General features: G+C 40.6%; 1 long non-coding RNA gene across 1 annotated transcript in view; it reads right to left on the bottom strand.

Moving 5' to 3' along the window:
- Positions 1 to 3550, bottom strand: part of LOC111817635 — a 38707-nt gene extending 35157 nt beyond the window's left edge. Inside the window, exon 1 of the long non-coding RNA XR_002821783.1 lies at positions 3433 to 3550. This is a non-coding gene — a long non-coding RNA (uncharacterized LOC111817635). The remainder of the gene's footprint in view (positions 1 to 3432) is intronic.
- Positions 3551 to 6386: the final 2836 nt, after the last annotated feature.

The raw sequence follows: 6386 nt of genomic DNA, 5'->3' as shown, positions 1-6386 counted from the left end.
CTTTGAAGCTGTCTCATTCATAAGCTTCTCAATAAAATTAAAATTAATAAAAAATAACCCTATGCTAGTAGCTACAGCCTAAATCCATCTAAGACAACAAAATATAATCAACAAGCCTATCACAGCCCGGCATTTTTGCATATAGTTAGAGTAAGGATGACACAAACTCTTTGTACATACCCATATGTTAAAGCATACTACAGCTCTATTTTAACATTATCACTTCATTCTCTCTGAAACTCATTTACCTAGATGTATAAACACATAGAATAGCAATTTCATGCTTTTTAGACTTTGTCATTCACAAATCAAGGTTACTAATAAAGGAAATGCTTACTGAAAGTTCACTACAGATCTCACTGTTTTTGATTCCTCCACATGGGGAATCCCAGGAAATGGATTATTGCCCCTGTTGTTACATAAAAGGCAATTGATGCTGAAGAGGTTAAACAACTTGTTTAATATAAAAGTAGTCAGGACACTGAGGCAGGAGTATCACAAATTCAAGGTCAGCCTAGACTACATGGTGAGACTCTATCTCAAAAAGCAAAGAAAAATGTAATGTTGAGTGAAAATGCTGACACAAAACTATACAGTGAGGTTGATCCAAATGATATGGAGAATTTCTTTAAGGACAACATCGTGATGATTTTGTCTCAGGAAAAGACTACTAGGCACAAAGACCATGTTTTAGTTTATAATGCTCTGATTTCAGTACATGCATGAGAGAAAATGAGCATCACATGGCTAGAGGAACATTTTAATTCCTTTTATTGGTTTAAGGATCAATAATAATTGAACTCCACTTCTCTGAGGGATGAGTAAAAGGTGAGGCTCAATTCCGATGCAACAATAGAACCAGCAGGGAGCAGATGCCCTATCATGGGCCATGTGTGATGCTAACATCTAAGAATAAGGCCAAAATTTATACACCCACCCTGGGGTCATCTGGGGAGCTGTGTAGGGGACTAGTAAATCACAGGTCTGGGTGTGCCTGGCTGGATCACAGAAGCATGACCTTGGAGTACACATCTGGCCCCTGCCCCTTCTTCTCTGGCACTGTCCCCCTGCTCTGCTCCCCAGTCATCATGCACAGAGCAATTTTACCCCACCAGGCTCTTGGTCATGGACTGAATCTCCTGAAACCATAAGCCAAGTTAAACTTAACCCTGTTTGAAACTGTGGGTGTTAGGTATTATGTCTGAAGTACCATAAAATGACTGACACACAATCATCTCAAAGAAGGAAATCAAAGTAGTGCTGCCATTAAAAAAAAAAAATAGGATGAAATCCTGTCACTTAATAGAACTAGAGATCATTATATTAAGTAACATGAGCCAGGCACAGAAAGACAAATATTCCACCCCTATGTGAATCTTAAAACATTGACCTCCTAGGGCATGAGAACAGAATGGTGGCTACCAGAGGCTGAGGAGAATAGAGAGGAGGCAGGAACAGGAAGAGACTGATCAATGGATACTAAGTTCCAGTTAGACAGGAGGAACTGGCTCTGATATGCTGTTGCACAGCAGGGTGGCTATAGGTAACAGTCATGTCTTATAGGGGTCAGGGATACAGCTCAGCAGCACAGTGCCTGCATGGCAAGCAAAAGGTCCTGAGTTCAATTCCCAGTACTAAATAATGACGATGATGATGATGATGACAATGATGATGATGATGATGCCTTGTATATTTCAAAAGACTAGAAGAAGGGATTCTACATGCCTATTTAGAAAATATTTATGAAAGTATTAATAAATTAGTATTGGAGATTGTCCTTTTACCCTACCAATGTAAAATTTAAATCACTGTTTAGTTTCTGACCCTTGATTATCAGACACCTCCCCCTTAAAGCTCCTCAAGTAGCAGCGCTGGGTAGTCCAGACGCTTCCTGAAGTCAGGTACCTCTGGGATCCAGATGTGCTTGGGAGCCATCCCCCTCCTGGAGGGCACATGTGGGGGATTAGGGCATTGCCTGACCTCTGCCTAGAGTTGATAAACCCATTTAAAGGGTCCAAAGTCATGATGGTGATTTGGCTTCATCTTACAGAATTGCAGAATTTTAGGATTTAGTTTTCATCTTTTTTTTTTTTTTTTTTTTTTTTTTTTTTTTTGAGACAGGGTCTGATATGCAGTTCAGGCTGAACTTGAGCTCACCTTGTAGCCCAAGTTGGTCTCCAACTCTCAACAATCCTCCTTCCTCAGCCTCCTCAGTGCTGAGATTATAAGCATATGCCACCATGCCCAGATATAAGGGTTTCATTTTTATAGGTAACCTACTCTCCTGAGTAACCAGACCTGTAGTACTAGGCCACTGGTACCTGGCTCATCCTTTCTTTTGCATTGTTAGGGGCTTCTCACTCCCCTTTGTAAGTATTTTGCTGTAGGTGCTGCTCTAAATATGCTCTAAGTGTGTCCAGACATATCAACAAATATTAATTTCTGGTAGAGAAAGTCTCTTCAGTTTTTAAGTTTTGGCTTGTTTTTTATTTTGTTTTGTTTTGCTTTGCTTTGCTTTTTAATTAATTTTATTGAGAAACAAATAGCAATGAGACAGTTTCAAAACAGGTTAGTAGGACAGTTATAATAGTTAATACATTGCATATTATTGTCTTCGTGGTACTTATAGTACAAGATGCAGACATGATATCCTGTCCAAACACTATTAGTACAAATCTTTCTTCTCATTGAATTAAGAGAAAGTAGCTGTATATTTATTCTAACTATTTTGTATATACAGATACAAAATGGTCCTTCATTTGTATCCCCCTTTTTTTTTTTATTAGTACATGCCTGCAGTACGTGCATGTTGCATCATGTCGGGGAGGGGGTACATGCCCGTAACACAACTGGCTTCTTCCTTAGTTCCCTTCCAATCCTTCCCCACTCCCTCACTCCTCTAATTCTCCTTTCCCCATTTTCATTCTTACTGTTCTTGTTAATCTTAGCCCATATCTATGGCACATACTGCTTATATTCACTGAGGTTATTTTGAGGGAAAATAACTTACGATAACAAGTCAATTTTTTTATTTGATAATCACCAAAATAATTTAAAAGTAGGATCCCCAAAGATTTCCATTACTTCACTTTCACAGAACAAATGTACACTTAAATCAGAAACAGACTCACTCATATCTAATGGGACCACAAAGAGTTGGTGAGGAATGAGAAAGTGGTGAGGACCACTTTTTCTAAAACTCATACTGGACACAAGAGTTGCAGGACGGCTTCTCCATCGTGCCTGCTAATTTTCAGCCAGCTAATCCCAGGTACCGGAAAAGACTGGTTGTGGGTCTTTTGGAGACTCACTGAGAGGGTCTTTTTCAGCTGCTGTCTTCTATTCAGTTGCTGCCTGGCATGCACACAACCGTTTTCTAACAGGTTATCAGTGTGGGCCATGGCAGGTAACTTCCCCCATGCCATAACTCACCTTAAGGCCAGGAGTTCTGAAGCATACCAGCCTTGATCACTTGCCCAGCTGGACTGCTCCTTAGCAAGCAATTCTGACGTTGTCACAAAGTAGACCGTGGGGCATGCCCATGTCCACAGACCTGGCTCACAGTCTGAGAGGTGGGGTGGCCCGGCAGCTGTAAACACACACTACAGAAATAGATCACCCGAGTCACACACGCAGTCTCCTCGCTGGTTGTACAAACCTTGGACAAGTTGCTTAAACTCCTTCAGCTGTAATTTTCTCATTTCTAGAATGGGCATCATGCTAATGACCTACAGGGTCCTATTACAGGGCTGTTGTCAGGATTAAATGAGTGACAGCTGCAGAGAAGTTAGACCTGTTTTACTGAGATTAGAAGGGGGCAAAGTAGGCATGATTTTAAATAGGGCACCAAATGCCCCTGTCTTACCCTCAATCTAAAAGCACTCTCTGGGTATTTGGTCAGAGACTGAGTAATCAGCAACTCTCTAAACCTTTGTATCTTCACCTATAAATTAGTGCTACTGAAGAAAACATAGAAACAACTTCCATTAACACAAGCTATTGCATCATCCATAAACTTAATCCGTAACAATGACTGCAGTATTCATTAGGTGGTAACGCGAGCGAGGCACAACCATAAGGATTTAATATCTGGTACGTGAAGAGTTAATGCGTAGCCTCCTTTTGCTCTGTTTTCCTTTAGAGCCCACGGGCTTGCTCATCACTTCTTCCCAAGTGGCTTTTGCTTCTCTTCCCCGGCCAGTGACAATGCCCAGTTCAGGGCCTGAAGAGAGCCACCAAGTGAGCGTGGGAACTCTGCCTCGCTTCGCCTAGCCTGGGATGGGAACCCACATCTTTATTCAAAGTAGGGATTTCTCAGGGTCTGAAAATGAAGTAGAACTTTTTATCTAAAAAAAAAAAAAAAAAAGTTGAGTTTCTTGCAACACAGCAGGCCAAATTCCAGGAGAAACTCTGCCTGACAATTCCACAAAATGCCAAATAAAATATAAAAACACCTTGCGTGCACCCTTCTGAGAGCGAAAGCTCAGGGAACACAGGGAAGGAAGGCGGCGGGGCGGCGGATTTGCTCTGGAGCATTTTCTGGCCCGTGTGAACTTGAGCACAGACCTTCATTTTCTGCAGCCAGATGAGAAAACTCAGGGACCACCCACGTTGGACTGTCCCATATTAGAGCCCTCATAAAACCTGGGCCCAATAGCATACTCTTGTTGAAAGAAAAAGCTAAAATAAACTATCCACTTCCACCTCCCCCCCAAGAAATTGCACCCTTATCAATCTCTAAAACTGGCAGTGAGTAGAGTAAGTGAAAATTAGACCCTAATTATGCTTTTAAGTGTGACCACAATCGTTATAAGCACAAGCTGGCTCAAGTCTGTGCTCAAACTGACACGGAGCAAGTTAAAAACAATTTTTTAAACCTAAAAACAATGTTATGTAAAGTGATCCTGGGTTGGTACTGTCCAAATACATTAAAAAAAAAAAAAAAAAAGCAAGTGTAAATTCTTGATAGAAGCCTCTTTCATTCCAGGACACAAACAGTTTCCATGAATATATTTCCAAGAAAACTAAACAACTCAAAGGTCAAAATTAATAAACACATAAAGGAATGTCACTCTTAAATAACAGCCAGCAGACATGAAAGATAGCACAAGCAGATGCGGGAAACTTCAGAGACCTAAATTGTAAGAAGCAAAAGCACTCAGGAGGCTGAGATAGGAGAATCTCTGTGAATTCAAGGCCAGCCTGGGCTACAAAAAAACGAGTTCAAGGCCAGCCTGAACTATGCAGCAAAACCCTATCTCCAAAACAAAACAAAAAAACAATAGGAAAAGAAGAAGAATGAAGAAGGAGGTAGAGGATTTTGAACGTATTTAATCCTACAAACTAAAAATAGTACCAACTGAAATTAAACCCATCACTGATAAATTTAATAGCTGGCAAGATATAAAATAATAGAATTAGTGTACTAGAAGTTTAGTGAAAAATTATCAAGGCTAAAGGTTAAATGAACAAATAATTTAAACAGTAAAAAAAGAGAAATTAGACTTCACCAAAATTTTGAAAATTTTTGTATAGAAGGACAGTATCAAGAAAAGGAAAAAAAAAAAGGAAGAAAATATTTGGAAATTATATCTCTGGTAAGATCCTAATAGCCAGATACACAAAGACTTATGCAATACAACAGGAAAAGGACGGGTGTGGTAGTGTGGCTTACTGTCTCAGCACTCAAGACACTGGGGCATGAGGGCTGTGAATTGAAGGCCAGCCTGGACTACACAGTGAGACCCAAAAACCAAAAGGCAGCAGGGGGCAGGGGAGATAGCTCAGCAGCCTGAGCACTTGCCTGGCAAACACAAAGACCTGAGTTCAATCCCTGGCACATGAAATCCCAGCCAGCACTGGAGAGGCTGAGACAGGAGGATCACTATGAGTCTGAACCGCATAGAGAGAGCCTATATATATACATATATATATAAATTTTTTTTAAGGCAGAGAGATGGTTGGAGACACAGCTCAGTGGTAGGGCCCTTGTCTAGCATGTGCAAGGCCCTGGCCTCAATTCCCAACACCTCAAAAACAAACAAAACAGATAAACACCCCAAGTTAAATAATGGAAAAGGGATTGAATAGACAGTCTTCAAAAATGGTATCCAAGTGGCTGAGAATCACATGTAAAGATGCTCAACATTAGTAGTCATTAGGAAATGCAATTAAAACCATAACACGTCATGCCGACTAGAGTGACAGGGTTTTTGTTGTTTTGTTTTGTTTTCTTGGTACCAGGGATAACCTCAGGATCTCGCACTTGCCAGGAAGGCGCTTATACTGCTGAGCTATATCCCCACCTTTGTTCAAGCAGTGCTTGGCAAATCAGAAGAAAGAAAACAAGGGATGGGTGGAAGCAACATTTGAAATGATAATGGCTG

The sequence above is a fragment of the Octodon degus genome, unplaced genomic scaffold, assembly GCF_000260255.1.
Source record: "Octodon degus isolate 3935 unplaced genomic scaffold, OctDeg1.0 scaffold00065, whole genome shotgun sequence".
Classification (NCBI taxonomy): domain Eukaryota; kingdom Metazoa; phylum Chordata; class Mammalia; order Rodentia; family Octodontidae; genus Octodon; species Octodon degus.
Note: the sequence above shows the minus strand (reverse complement) of the source record. Positions and strands in the feature narration are given on the sequence as shown.